Genomic DNA, 16,258 nt, shown 5'->3' on the forward strand with positions numbered 1-16,258 from the left:
CCTTAAACAGAGAAACCAGTAGCTTCAGGGCTTGTCAAGATAAAATCACCAAATGCTTCTCATAAATTCTGGGAAAGCCATAAAAAAGTAAAAGGGAGACCTTGATATTTAGTCTGTACCAAGATATTCAGCAGAGGAATTTAAAAAACCTGTAGGCAGCCTGGCCAGTGTGGCTTTGACCTATGAACCTGGAAATCACAGTTTGATTCCTCGTCAAGGCACAAGCCAGGGTTTGGGGCTTGATCCCAAGTAGGGGGCGTGCAGGAGGCAGCCAATCAATGATTCTCACTCATCATTGATGTTTCTATCTCTTTTCCACTCCCTTCCTTTCTGAAATCAATAAAAACATTTAAGAAACGAAGTGACTGCTTCCAGGCATTTGTTTCTATGTATTAGGTAGAGCTGCTATGTCCCCTGGAATTTGTAGAGTGGCTTTGTGTAGTAGGTGTCCTGTAGGGTCCAGTGGCTCAGCCTCCCCAGTCACCTGAGCTGGGCCTTCTAGATGCTCCTCTGTGTGGGCTGTGTGCACTCTCCTGTTGTAGTTTAGCCTTGGTTGCTGTTGGCATCACTGGGAGGAATTGACCCCCAGGCCAATCAGCTGTGAGGACCAGCTGCAACTACAGCCAAAGAGCTGTTGTGCTGGAGACACTCTTATGGAGCAGGATTTACTTCAGTGGAGCTTTGGTGTTCACCAAGTGCGCCCCTTAAGTGTGTCACTAGTAGATGTGGTACACTTGTAATCTAGCGTGGTCGAGTCTGGCCACCAGGTGCACTGTCTCTGGGGCCTCCCGGGAGGTGCAAAGTCAGCCTCTGCTAGTGCCTTGGCCAGGGACAACCAGCATGAGCTACACAGCAAACCGTAGTTGGCTGCTACTTGTGCTGGGCTTGGAGGTGTCCAAGAGAGGCCAAGCTATGAATCAATGAAGCAGCCAAAATGTGGAGGCAAAGAAACATGTCACAAAGGAAAGAGAAGAAATCTCCAGAAAAGGAACTAAACAAAATAGAACCAAGCAAGCTACTACATACAGAGTTTAGAATTATGGTTATAAGGATGCTCAAGGATCTTAGTATGACTATTAAGAAAACAAGTGAGACCACTGATGACATAATAAAGTACCAATCAGAAATGAAGGCTACATGAACTGAAATGAAGAATAATTTATAGGGAATCAACAGTAGAGGAGAGGAGGCTGAGAATCAAATCAGTAATTTGGAATATGAGGAAACAAAAAACACCCAACCAGAAGAGCAAAAAGAAAAAAAGAATCCAGAAATATGAAGATAGTGTAAGGAGTCTCTGGGACAACTTCAAGCAGCCCAACATTCATATTATTGGGGTATCAGAATTAGAAGACAGCAAGAAATTGAAAACCTATTTGAAACAATAATTACAGAAAACTTCCCCTACCTAGGGAAAGAAATAGACATACAAGTCCAGGAAGCACAGAGAATCCCAAACAAGAGGAACCCAAAGAGGCCCACAGCAAGACACATCATAATTAAAATGCCAAAGGTTAAAGACAAAGAAAGAATCTTAAAAGCAGCAAGAGAAAAGCAGTTACCTACAAGGGAGCATCCATACAACTGTCAGCTGATTTCTCAACAGAAACCTTGCAGGCCAGAAGGGAGTGGCAAGAAATATTCAAAGTGATGAAAAGCAAGAACCTACAACCAAGATTGCTCTACCCAGCAAACCTATCATTTAGAGCTGAAGGTCAGATAAAGAGCTTCTCAGACAAGAAAAAGCTAAAAGAGTTCATCACCACCAGACCAGTACTACATGAAATGTTGAAGGGTCTTCTGTAAGAAGCAGCTAATGAACAAAAGAATCTGACAAACTAAATAGATCCAGAGACATTGACGCAGGCAACAGGCGCTCATATTTCAGAGGGAAGGGGGGGTGGGGGTGGGAAGAGATTAACCAAAGAAGTTATATGCATATATGCATAACCCATGGACACAGACAATAATGGGGTGAAGGCCTGGAGAGGGGGTGGGAGCGAGTTGGAGGGGTCAGTTGGGGGGGGAAAATGGGACACCTGTAATACTTTCAACAATAAAGATAATTAAAAAAAAAAAAAACATTAAAAAAAAGGAAAGAGAAGAAGCAAAACAAAAACCTGTAGACAGAAGGGTATAAAATTCTAAACTCCTACCAGGCAGTGCTCCTCAGATTAGCTGTGAGCCCATCCGTGCTTCAGAAGCCAGATGTGTTTTGATAGATTTGCTTGCCTTGCTTCTTTGATACATTTACTTGCTTTACTTCTTTAATAATTTTGCTTTATTACAATGCTGCTGTCTGTCACTGGTTTGAAGTCTTTCCTGTGAACTGACAAGAACCAAGGAGGGGACAGCCCTCTCCCTCGGACTCAGGGGGCTGTCCAATAACACCTCTTTTGGTGTTTCTGCTGCCTATAACAGTCTGGTCCTAGCCGAGAGCTTGAAGTTAGTGAGTACCAGCCTGGAGCATGGGCTCTCAGAAGCTAATTGAGAACTGGGGCCACAGGAGCTGCCAGGGGTTCAGGAGCCAGCTGGCACTAGGGAGAAGGGAGACCCTGGGTTCACAGGAGCCTGATGGAAGCTTGGTGCCACAGGAACTACCTAGGACCATGGGTCAGCCTGATGCTGGAGTGGGTCAGCTGTGGGGTCCAAAGTGAATTCAGGGACTCATTTCTCTCACGGGATTGTCTCTCCCATGCTGGACTCCTGGGCTTGGAGTGGGGGTGATGGAGGTAGTGTCCCTCTATCTCTCCTTCCCTCTTCAATGTGTGTTTTCTCATTCTGTGCTTCGTGCAGGTGCTGAAATCCCTCATCTGGAATCAGCTCCTGTGATGGCATTTTTTTATGTGGACAGTCGTTCAAACTCCTATTTCTGAGAGGGGACAGGAGCTAGAAATTCCTATACCGCTGTTTTGCTGATGCCCATTAATGCGTTTTCAGTTTAAGGACAGGGAACTCACTTAGCTTGCCAACAAGTCCTGAAAATGGAAGAAGCTTTTGAGTTGTTAATCTATCTAATTCATCATGAACTTTGTTTAATACTGGAAAGTAAAACTAAAAGAATCTCACGAGTCCAAATTTGACTAAATTTTCTTTGTACAGTCACATTTTCCCTCAGACATAAATATATAATAATTTAAAAAATAATGTTGTCATTGAGAATGCATGAGTAGAGGGGCCATCAGACAGAGGGGAAGGGGCAGCAATAGCTTCTGGCCCTACCATGTCACCCAGAAAATCTCCATGGGCCGGGGGGAGGATTACCAGGGGAATAATTGGCTGGGGAGAGGGCAGGCGAGGCCTCCAGCTGAGCCGCAGAACACACCTGGCACCTGGGGCCTTCGGCCGTAAGCAGCGAGAGCACCCAGAGGAAACTGGATTGTTTCTTCATTCCTCTACCTCTACCAGAAACAAAACAGACACCCAGCCGGGAGGCTTCGCCCGGGCCTTTCCTCTGGAAGCTTCATCCTGCTTCCCACTTATCAGTTCCCCCGTCTTCCTCTGGGCTCGTAAGAAGCTTTTCTTCCTCCAAGTTCCTTGTTTGTGGTCAGTGCTATAGATATCTCAGATTGAAGGGACGTGGGTGACATCAAAGCCCAGAGGCCTCAGACCGGTGAGCCTCAACGCTCTGCAGGTGGCAACACCTCGGTGACGTTACCCCAGTGTAGACCCAGCCGGTGCTCGGCGTTCCCAGTCTAGAAGCTGATTTGGCCAAGCACGCCCAGAACGGTTCATTCACCTCTCAGGGGTGGGGTCACTTATCCAAACTCGCAGAGGCTGAGCTGTCAAATGGGAAATCTGCTGTGTCACCACGTGAGTGAGAAATCTCGTGCGGCCACAGATGCTCGTGTTAGCTGACGACACCGTGCCTCGGCTTTCTGCTCAGTGAAACGGAGACGATTAAACATCTGCCCCCAGAGCTGTAAAACAACACACGCAATGCCTGACACAAAGAAGGGTGCTCATGAGTGATGAATAAAGTCATTCACATCCTTCACTGCTTGAAGTTCATGGATTTCTGTCTCTTGCTTAAAGAGGTTTGACGCCCTCAAGGACGAAGCTCCTCTTGGACAGAGGGTAAGGGCCACAGAGTGACAAACGCACCCTTGTGTCTGTGCCTGTGGATCGCATCCCCTGCCTGCACCCGCTCCACGCTGCAAGGCGACTTCCCCGCCCTGGTGACTAGAGAGGGTGACTTCACGGGTAACCAGAGAAAAAAGAGTGCATGGATTTTTTCCTAACGTGTGTGTCGTGAGGTTGAACCAGGTTACAACTGTCTGGGCTTCTGGGCAACAACTTGTCTTATTTTAATATTTTAGTTTAGCGTTTTGGTCGCAGTCCTGTTAATACCCAAATCAACAGCACCTTTATTACCAGGCACTTCGGCACATGAAAAACCAAAGGAAAAGGTAACAAGTGAGCAAGAGAGGCTCCGTGTCCAGCTCTCCGCTGGGTTTCACTCTGAGGGACAAGAAGCACGTTGTGATTATAATCCGAGGAAGAAGCCAGCTGGGAACTGACCCGTTTTAAGGGATTTACTGCAGTTCCCATCAGAAGGGTCTCACCCCGGAACTGGAGGGCGCACGGGTGTTAGAAGATAAACAAGCACCCCAAACTGAAATGCGATTAACGACCGAGGGGAGGTGACCAGCTGTGTGCTGTGGCGTGAGTAGAAGCACCGTGACGATGTCCTCAGTAAATTGTGTCCACATGGAGGATAGAAGGCGCTTCTGGCCACGAGCAAAGAGGAAATGCCACCACCATGCACTGAATTCACTACAGCATTTTCTAGAACTCCTTCATTGTCACAGCTCCCCTCTTGTCCACCCTTTGCCTCTGCACAGAGAGAGTACCTTCTGTTCCTGCCATCCACGAATGTCCTCTCCAGTCGCCCTCACACTGGGGGGGGGGGGCAGGGACACAATGAGGGGTGGCTCCGGTACAGTCATGACCAGCTCAAGGGCATAAAAGCAGTACAGAGTGGAGCTGAGACTGGACACCAGGTTTTGGGGACAGTGACTCCAAAGGAGGGACCAGCCTTTGCCAGGGGTCGCGGCGAGAATGAAGGTGGTCTCAGTCTACGACACGGACAGGCACGGAGAAAAGAAATAGTCCCAACGCTCCCCAAACCCCGAAGCCAAGGCACAGAAAGCCGTAGGATAAGTCTGTGCTTCTGTCCAGGTGAGAATGGGCTTCTGAAAGACAGCTTTGGCCCTGGCCAGTGTGGCTCAGGGGTCAGAGCATTGACCCGAGCACGAAGGGACAAGGGTTTGATTCCAGGTCAAGGGCACGTACTTGGGCTGCAGGTAGATCCCCGCCCCAGTTGGGGTGCTTGTGGGAAGCAGCCAATCGATGTGAGAGAGACACATCGATGTTTCCCTCCTTCTCTCCCCGCCCCCTCCTTCCCTTCCACTCTTTCTAAAAATCAATGGAAACAATATCCTCAAGTGAGAATTAACAACAAAATAAAGTAAAATAACAAAATGAAATTCAATGAAACAAAATAAAGTAAAATAAAATAAAAGACAGCTTTGGTGGTTGATAAGCTGTGAGGGGGAGGGAAGGGATCTTTCTTCCTGCCCTCTATGTATGACAACTCTGTGTGGAACCCCAGTTTTACACTGAGCACAACACGCTTACGAGCTCCCCTAGGCTTTTCTGATACCCCAGGGCCCGTCTTGCTAACGATGCACAGAATCAGTGGGGGTAAAGCGCGGACGCTCCCAGATGCTCCCAGCCGCGGTCAAGCTTTGGGCTGGACGCTGAGGTGCTGAGGGCACTGGGGGCCCCTGCCTCTGTGACTACTCAAGGAAAACAAATGCAGACTGCTAGTCTCACTTTTCTCCCTTTTTTTCACTTTTTTTCTTAAAAGTAAAAATCTTCTTCGGATGTCTTTCATTTAGTGAAGACAGGTACTAATGTAGGTCTTACGTAAAAGTGAAGGGGCACATAACAGGAACTTCCGAAGCGCGGGAAATAGATACACACATACGCACATGCATGTATACTTACAGGCATACATATACCCAGGTATGCACACACACACGCACATACATATGTCCACACATACACGTATACATACACAGGTGCATGCATGCGTTTGCATGCATACTTACACACATGCTTGCATGCATACATACACCGCCAACAGAACTTGCTGTTCTGCTGGTTCTGCTCCAGCAGAAGGCGGGAGCCTGGTGGACTCTGGCTCTGCGGTGCCCATGGTGCCCAGGCGGCCAGGCGGCGTTGGAGCTGGATTGTTACATCCCGGGGCAGAGAACATTTTGGTTCACGAGTGCCAGGCCTAAGAAATGAAGTCAGTTGGCAGATGGGAAAGTTTGCTGTGGAAACAGGTTGACTCTGTCACTACCTGCAACAGTGTCATCTGTCTTTTTGATGCAAACTCTCAAACAGATGGTATACTTCAATTTCAATAACTTTATTGGCGGTGAAAAAACATGTAAGAACTGCCAGAAGTTAGACACCAAGTAGCTGTGTTTAGAAGCAGGTGTGATGCCATATGTCTCAACTTCTAAGAAAAGGGAGCCCAAAGAGACCAGATTTTTTTATTTCTCAACTCGGGCAAGACCCTTGGGGGGAAATTTTTCAAATAGCACCGAACTGGGAAGCCTTTTAAGGAAGCAAATCTTTACTGACGGTCCTTAGCAATGCCTGAAGTTTGCTGGGTGCTTCTCACACTGGCTAAGCCCTTTACAGAGACCGGGGCTTCCCTGGGCCTGAGCACGACACAGGACCTGTCACACGCAGTGTCGGGGCCACCCCAGACATGCCGAATCAGGGCCTGGGGTGGCCCAGCCATCTGCGTGCTAACACGCTGCCCCGGCGGTTAGAGGGTCTCAGCGGCGGGAGCTGCTGACATGGCTGAGCTCATTGGCCCTCCAGCGACTCAGTTTCCCACGAGGAATCTCTGAGCAGTTCTTCCCTGGAAGGCAGCACAGTAGCTGGCATTAGAACCCTGGGCGCTGCCACCTCCAGAACGATACAGGGGGAACTCATGCCAGGCTTTCACGTTGCAGCGAGTTAGCACTTCAGAGCAAGAGCGATGAGGTCTTGCAGCAGGAACAGAGAAACATCACGGGGACTGGGTGCAGCACAGCAGGGCCGCAGGCAGTCGTGGAGTCGGGGACAGACCTCAGGACACCGCCGCCCTCAGCCTGTTGCGCTCTGTGCTGGATGGCTGTGCTCTCGCAGGTGCTCTGGAGCAGGGGGATGAGAGCCACTGTCCCCTCAAATCTGCAGCCTGCTGGCTGTGGAGGATGTGGGGTTAATGCCAGACCCGTGGGAGACGCAGGGTAGGGCGAGGACTCGGCCGCTCTGCAGCCCCCTGTTCTACCCTTGGGGCCCCTGGGACACATTCAGGAAATATTTGTACGACATCCAAGGTGACAGGGCTCAGAGGGCTGAGAGGTGAATGCCTTGGGCACCCCCGCAGCCCCTCTCTGCTCGCGCCCTGGGTGCGAAACTCTAATCCAAGTCGCCAGATTTCAGGGCTCTGCATATACGAGGTCTGATGCGGACTTGATTTTTATTTTTGTTCTCATCCAGGAAACAACAATAATATCTAGTATTTGGATAGAACATTAAACGAAATGTTCCAAAACTGTGCTCTTATTTCTTTTTCCCAATGATATGCAGTAGGTATAATAATTATTATTCCCAGTTACAGAGGAGGAGACGATCCGTACGATTGATTTGCTACGATGATACCAGCGGACAAGGGGGCCTTCTCTTCTCTCACACCCCCGTCTCTTTTCCACGGCCCCGAGTGGGCCCGGGTCAGCCACGTGCAGTGTGCAGTGGGCTTCGCCGTGTGGACAAGTCCTCTCTGCAAAGGCCCAGAGGCCGGTCAGGCTGGCTAACAGCCTACCCCTGCTCTGGTTATGAGGAGGAACAGTAGCTATTTTACCCACTTCTTAAAAGTCCAAAATGACCATGCCCCTCATGAAGGCCTGTTTCCCTGAGTCTGTGTCGCCTCCTTTGCAGGAGAGGCGAAGCACAGGACTGGCTTGGGCCACTGGTTCCCCAGGGAAGCCTTGGGAATGTTATCCGTGCCTTTCCCCGTGTAAAGCCCCCTTCTTCCCTTTCTGAGCTAGTTTCTCGGCGCCGCACCTCAGGCGGCGTGTTTAAGCCCCTGAACCAGGCATGAAGATCTGCTAGAGCCACAAAGCATATGGTGCTTGTTTAAATGGATGTAGCTTGATATTTAAAGAAATCGGAGTCACAAGGAGCTTCTTCAAGATGCTAAAGGTGAGACGCACCAGGGTCGCGTTTCTCCGGGTGGAATGTGGCGCGTCCCACGTGCCTGCTCTCGGGGGCCAGGCGCAGTGGCTCACTCAGATCGGTACCTCCGCCTCCTCGGGGGGCAGCAGGGCTGCTCTGCAAACCTCCCCCTTTTCCAAAACCTCAGCTGTAGGCCTCCCCAGACCTTTGCTTGGCTTCTAAAATCCAATTTTAAACGTTTTTGTTCCTTTTGCAATTATTCTAACATTTTGTGCCCCTGGTCTAAAAATAAACATAACACAACAGACACCTACGTCTGGCAAAAGTGCATGTTTTTCGTTATAATATAAAGAAGACAGGCATAGCTATGTATTCTGTTACAAATATGTTGATATTTTAATGTTTTTAACAGCTTTATTGGGATGTAATTTACATGTCATAAAATTTGCCCACTGTGAGTTTACAATTCAACGATTTTTAGTCAATTTACAATGTTGTGCAACTGTCACCATAATTCACTTTTAGAACATTCCCATCACCCAAGAAAGACCCTTTGTGTCTGTTTGTAGAAAACTGCTTGAATTTTTAAATAGCGGTTTTAATTTATTTTCCAAAAAAGAGCTCTCAATACCACTAATGGAGCTGGGAGCACGGCCTGCCCCTGGGCCCGTGGACTGAGGAGGAAAGTGGGTTGAAAAGGCTACCTTCCCATTAAAGATGAAAAGTCCTTTCCAGTCCTTCGGCCCACGTGGACATTCATGACCCTGGGCTAATGAGCACTATCGGGCAGGGAGTAGGACAGCTTAGCGTACTCAGCAGGCCTCCGCCACGGCACCCGCCAGCTGACATGAAGGTGTGAGGAACCCACCCAGAACCGGAGGGAATGGGCACTTGGGCCTTAAGGCACACGCTGGGCCCTGATTCAGATCTCACTATAGCCCCGGCTCTGTTTACAGCCTTGTAACCGGGGATGCCCGCTGTTTAGCCTCAGATTCTTCTTTCCCACCCACCTCGCAGGGTTATTGTGAAGATGAAAATTTAGAAAAGAGCCTTGCAGACCACAAGGCACCAGGCAAGGGGAGGAGAGGGGAGGGGCTTTCATGGGGACAGAGGGCAAGTCCCAGTCACACGATATGGTAGGTTTTAGGAATAGTCAGAGGCAGCTGTGGGTACGTGGTCCCTGAGGGTGCTGTGCTGAGGGTTTTGCTTGTGAACAAACTCAATTTTAAATGCATGGCAGTTCAAGGCTTTGCAAAACATTTCACGATCCCGTCACCTGTGCCATTCAGTTCCCACGAGGGCACAGGGCATGTGCATAGTAAAGCCAGAACATGGCACTTGGCTCATCCTTTCAAGTTCCCTCAGGCTGGACTTTTGTGATTCTTCTCGACAGAGATTAGGAGCACCCCAGCTGGTAGAAAGCGCACCAGAATTTTAAGGAGAGGCAAACCTCTCTTCTTAGCTGTGTGCCCATTGCTCTTGGGCACAGCCCACTGGCATTCAAGGCACAACTGAAATAAGCCAATTTGTCAATGGTCTTGCCTATCAACAATGAGTTAAGAGGATCTAAAAGAGAAACAGTCGTAGAAGAGTTTACTCTGGTTCAAAACATAAAATCTAAGGGGGAGGTAAGCTCCCTTAAACTAACATTTTTCAGTTGTATATCAAAATGAAACCAACATCTTAAGTCTTTACATATGAGAAGTGTTCACTGAATTCTCGGTGTTTAAAAAGTTATTAAAGCATTGAAATAGTGCGTGTCACCTTGCAAGTTCTGTATTGGGCACTACCTGAATTTCCCGTGGGCCCATGGCAAATGGCCAGCCTGCACATGGCTCTGCCGTCTGCTACGCAAACACAGGCCGCCTCTCCAGTGAGCAAATACGTGCACAAATACAGTGAGTAAAGGTGGCATTTTATGCTTCACGGATTGAATGTCTGTAGCTGCAAACACCAAATCGAAAATGTCCCTGCTTAACTGACATGTGGGATAGAAATGCAGTGTTTCCTGTGAGGCGAAGGCTCTGGGGTGCATGTTGGGGTGACATGGTGGCCGGGTGGGCGTCTAAGGGGCGAGGACCTAAAGTTGGGCAGGCTCAGCAGTTGTCTTCCTGCTTGGCCATCTGCTCACAGTATTTACATATTTATATTGATGAGCCTCAGCAACATTATCTGTGAAATGGGTAAAGAATACTAATATTGTTTCTTTAGGCTTAAAAACTAAATGAGAAAAAGCATGTGAAACATACGCGTTTTGTCTTTCCTTGACTCTAAGGGCCATTGATTTTAAGATGCTTCTTTATTTTACACACAGCATCCTACTAGTGCTGGGCCAGGCGAGTCTCCCCGCTGCTCCTCGCTCTGTGGTTTCTCCCATGCATGCCCTGCACCGGAGGGAGCAGGCCATTGTATACTTTTATACTTTGGTGTATGGTGGGAATTTTTTTTGCATGTATCCTGGTAACAAAACAGCCTCATCTGTGTATTTTAAATATAGGGATTGCCAAAAGCAGGTTTACAGTTATGAGCACACAAAAGAGTTTATTCTTGTATTATTAGTAGTAGTAGTAGTAGTAGTATTTAATCTTCACCCAAGGATATGTTCACTGATTTTAGAGAAAGGTGAAGTGGCGGGGAGAGAGAGAGAGAGAGAGAGAGATCTATGTGAGAAAGCAGAGGTCCTGTCAGCTTTGGTCAGAATTTTATCTCCAGTACCTATAATGGTTTCTGGAACTTAGTAGCTGCTCAGTGAACATTTATTGAATGGATGAATTATTTACTGTTGTGTTTTTTTTCTATTGCTAATCTATGTATTCCAAGCATTCTGCAGGTAATACACTTTATTTTTTCTAATAAGAAAAAATGTCAACTTAAATCATTACTACCATTTTATCTGTATGTCTCAACTTTATACCATTTCTGTTTTGAACTGAAGACCTATAGATGCGGCGGGCAGGAATGGAAACAGACAGCGAGCCGGAGGGAGGGACCGGGAGACAGGCAGAAGGTGCTGTTTCAGGCCATTTCCCAGCCAGCAGCCGGTCCCTTGCTAAACCAAGGGGCTGGAATTTAATGCTGCTCCTTATCAAGAAAGCCAGCTTGCTAATTTAAACCGAAGGACAAAATATTTCAATGCCAGCTGCCCCACCTTCTAACTTTCAACACGCTCCCATTGTTCAGGTTTCTAATAGCATCAAGCACAAGACTCTCCAGCAGGAGGGACACGTTTAGTTCAAAAGCAGCCACGACGGAAACATCTGAAGTACATGGCCACGCCCAGGGTGCAGCAGCCCCCAGTTAGAAGCCTCCACGTGGGCCCCCCGTATTCAGCCAGGAGAGGAGGCTCGTTTGCCTTAATGCAGGCTCAGTTCAGGCTTCTTAAGATAAGGCTTAACCATCAGCTCAAACCCACGCACCTGTTCTGTGCGGACCTCCTAGTAACGTAGCCAAGCATCTGGAGCGCACAGAAGCCGAAGGCCTGATTCTTACTTGGGGAAAGATCCTTCTGGAGACTGCCCCAGGGTCTGTCTTTGCTATTCTCATGCATCGTCCCTAAGAGATCTCTTCTCTTCCAAGGGTCCGGACATCCCCAAGATACTGCTCAGTTCCAGCTCCACAGACCCAATCCAGCTCTCTTTCTTGAGTTTCAAAGTCCATGGAACATCAACTCTTGAATAGCTCACAGCCTCCCCCGTTGGATCTCAGCTTTGTATCCAGGTACCAAAGCACAATCCTAGAGCTGTCCTTGACCCCTCCCTCCTCCTCACTCCAGGCCACCAACCAATCACCCAGTCTCCGTCTTAATAATCTCGGAAATCAACCCGCTCCCTGTCCATACTGCCGTTGTTGCCTTGGGGTGCCCTTCTCTCTCAACCAGGTCGCAGCAACCACCGGCCTAGGGTGCCCTTCCTCACTCCCACGGGGCCACCTTCTGCCATAGCTCGAGGCTTGTTCCATGAAGGAAACTAGACCAGGTCACTATTGGCTTAAAGCCCTTGGGAAAAAGTCCCAGCTCCATAACATGATTTACAAGGGTGTGTGGAGACTCATTAGAAGGTTGTGAAATCAGCTTTTTGGGTCATAACCAGCATTGGGGGGGGGGGGGGGGAAGTAGACTAGAAATAGAGCACTCTGTGCATGCTAAGAATGAGCATTGTTGGTCGCTATTGTATCACACACATGGGTATCCTGAGACATGACAGGAGATGGATTTCTTATTGTGGGCTGTAGTGAAGACAAGTTTGAAAAAACCAGTAGACAAGGACTCCTGTGATCAGGTCCCCTCTACCCTCAACATTCTCCAGTAAACCCTCAGCTATCTGCTCCCTCCGGCCCTTTGCACATGCTGTTCTCCTTCCCTGGAGTTCCGTGCTTGCCCCGCACACACGGTCCTGCCCCGCCCTGGCCCTGCATGGCTCGTTCTTACCCTTTGGATCTCAGCTTAGGTGTCCCTCCGTCCCGGAAGCCTTCCTTGACCCCTAGGCAGGGATAGGTCACCCCCCACGTAGTCCCCACAGCATGCCACCCCCCCCACCACAGCACACACGACACTCAGGGCAGCGTCTGCTTTCCTGCGCTTTCTTCGTCACGGCAGGAATCACACCTGTCTTTCGTCTGTGTCCCCAGAAGACAGCAGAGTGCCCAGCTGTCGTAGGAATTCCGTGACTACTTGTTGAATGAACAAACATATGAACAAACAAATGTTCATTAAGGGTGATTTACCAAGGGCTGCTGGAGCCCCTCTGCTGTGCAAGATCCTGTGGACGCAAAGAAACGAACAAGGCAACATTACTGCCTTGAATTTAGAGATGATACATCCCTGACCCCTGCAGCAAGACTGCATTGCCCCCCAAAGTGGCTCAGAAGCAAGTTCATGAGCAAAGCATCCTACTGAGTGGGCTGCAGGGTTAAGGAAAAGTCTTTTGTACCCCAAATAAAAGTCAAACAAAACCTCCTCCAGCTACCATGCTAGATTTCAGCAGGTGACTCCCAGCATGGAAATCTTACATTTTATACAACATTTTCATGAATCACAAAGTTTCACGTGAAATAGATATGAAACCCATGATTTAGGCAGAACTTCAATATTCTGGGGCAATGACAAGGTGTCGTTCCTTAGGCATAAGCCAGGCCCAGGGGCTTGGCCAAACTTCAAATACACTGACCCAGGGGTAGAAAGAATACATATAAATATCAGTTATTTACACCCCAGTAATTCATTAATTCACACTAAATTCCTCATTCCTTTCTGAAATATGAATGGCACTGGGCAGAAGGGGAAGAAACTAGGGAATTCTAGCTCTTGAGACACAGAATCAGAGACAGGCAGACAAGGAGCGTGTAGCACTGAGGGACAGTCTCCCATTTCTGCCTCAGTGTGTGGACACCGAAGGCTTGGGGTCAACCAGCCCTGGAGGAAGCAAGAGGGGGGCGAGGCCAGCTGCACCCAGGGAAGCCGTGAGTCCCACCGCCTCTGTTCAGAACAGCGCCAACCGACACCCCGGAGAAAGCTAATAGAAACCATGCAGGGAGTCTGCACCTCTCCGAACATTTAATATAAAACACACATGAAACAGTCATCGGGCTTTGAAAGATGGGGCTTGTTTTCCTCACAGAAAGCCTGGGGGTCAGATTTTCAGAGTTTCTAAAAGCCATTTGTGAAAGAAGGCAAGTGAGGGGCATGCCTGCTTTTGCACTTGGGGTGAGGGTTGGTGGAAGGTGGCATATTGTACCGAGGGGAGCAGGCTAAATGCAAAGGTCTTCCCTCCAGTTATCACAGTGGGAGTGATGCTGAGTTTTATGGACTGGGCCACACTGTCCAAATACTGGTTAAGCACCCTTCCATATGTCTCTGGGAAGGTGTTTTTAGGTGGGATTAAGACTGAAACCAGTGGACCCTGAGTAAAGCAGATTGCCCTACATAATGCAGGTGAGCCTCACCCGATCAGCCGAAGGCCCTAAGAGAAAATGACTGAGCAAGGGCTAATTTTGCCTCAGACCGCCTTCAGGCTTAAGATGAAGCATCAGCCCTCCCCTGGGCCTTTGGCCCGCCACCATCAGACTCACCAGCCCCCACTCTGGTGTGAGCCGATTTCTTAAAATCTCTGTCTCTCTCTCTCCATATACATCCCATCGCTTATGTTTTTCTGGAGAACTCTGCTGGTCTGATAATTACAGACTTCTCAGAGTATTTGTTGATGGGGGTGGGTGGAGTCAGCCTAACATCTGAGCAGTGAGAGTCAAAAAAGAATTTTATGTCCTTACCAGGCTAGGGGATGGCATGCTGGTCCTGAATGACGCGGATCATTCATCTACACGTTCACCCCTTCTTTCATGCAACAACTCCTGACTACAGAGCACTCTCTAGACGCTGGGGTTTAGCAGGGAGCAAAGCAGGCCCTGCCTTCCTAGAACTTCCAGTTTCAGGGGGAAGAGACAATAAACAGATAAACAAAGATTAAAAAATAAAGTAAAAGGTGGCATTGGATGGACTGCCTGCTGGTCTCTGTAGCAGATTATCTGCTAGGACATGAGATAAATACAAGCCCTGCCCAGTTTCCTGCAGGAGGCCAACTAGTTAAGGGGCAGTTAAGGCACAGCTCTGTCCAGGGGCCATGCAGCATCCCGTGAGGACACCAAGTGCCCTTGGGCACTTAGGCATTGCTCCTGGAGGAAGTGGCCTCTAAGCTTCTAGCCCTCGGCAGGCTCTCCATTTAGGGAAGACTTGGGCAGTGTGAAGCCCTCCCAGGTGGGTTCTCAAGGGCTCTGTCTTGGCTCAAGCACCCTCTCTGGGAGCAGCTTTCTCAAGTCTTGCCTGTTGAGCTAATCCAGACCAGAAGGCTGCCTCCTTTCTGAAACGAATGCACATCTAGGATGTGAGGAACATTTCCACCTGTTACGGAAGAGCCCGGGTCCATGACGAGAACAGGGAAGAGGGAGAACCTAAAACTGGGGCCTGGCAGGGAGAGAATTGGGCTCGATTTCCACCTGCAAAACCAGGTAGTCAAACTGTTCTGGTCTCTCTGGTCTAAGTGGGCTCCAGAAATCAGCAGAGGGAAGGGCCTGGGGCTGGCTTCGCAGCACTAGGACCCCTGAGCTGAAAAGAAAGTGTTTTCCATTGCCGATGACTTCGTGGAGATAAAGCCCACACAGTGTGGAAATAATGGGCCTTCTCTGCCATTATTAACTGTTCCTGATAGGCCAGGCTTGGTCCAGCATTGGTGACATCTGTAATTGGTGTGTCTTCTTCAGAGTCCTTGCATTTCACTCAAGTGCCCGATGGCAATGTCCTCTTAACTGCTGGAACTACAGTGGCAATAAGGCACCTCTGCATTTCACATTGCGTGGAAACCAGCTGGAAACCAGCTGAGCATAAGTAACAACGGCAAATGGAATGAACGACTGCGCCCGAGCAGGCGCGGAGCCTGCAGTGAGCAGCGAGGTGGCCGTGTAAATACACGAGACTAACATGTCTTGTGGACAAGACCTCATCTGCGAGAAGGGATCACACCTTCCCATGTGTCTCATGTTCCTGCCACTGAGGCTAGCATTTCTACGTGAGCGAGCACAGTATTGATTAGATTAAAATGCAAGACAGTAAGCTCTTAATTCTCCACATTAGCAGCTGGGACCTTTTGTGGATAGCATTAATAAAAGTAGTGGGAATAATAATAAAAACAACTATTCCTCAAAAACACAGGAGGAAGCTTTATGACACGAGATCTGGCAATAATTCCTTGGATATGACACCAACAGCACAGGTAACAAAAACAGACGACTAGAACAACATCAAACTTCTGCACAGCAAAGGAAACAATCGACAGAGTCACGGCAACCTATGGGGTGGGAGAAAATAGGTGCAAATCATAGATCTGTTAAGAGTTTAATATGCAGAATATATAAGGAGCCCCTACAACCTAACAACAACAAAAGCAACCAGATTGAAAAATGGGCAAAGGACCTGAACAGACATTTCTCCACAGAAGATACACAAATGGCCAACAAACTTATGAAAGCT

The sequence above is a fragment of the Miniopterus natalensis genome, chromosome 13 (assembly GCF_054644295.1).
Source record: "Miniopterus natalensis isolate mMinNat1 chromosome 13, mMinNat1.hap1, whole genome shotgun sequence".
Lineage (NCBI taxonomy): Eukaryota > Metazoa > Chordata > Mammalia > Chiroptera > Miniopteridae > Miniopterus > Miniopterus natalensis.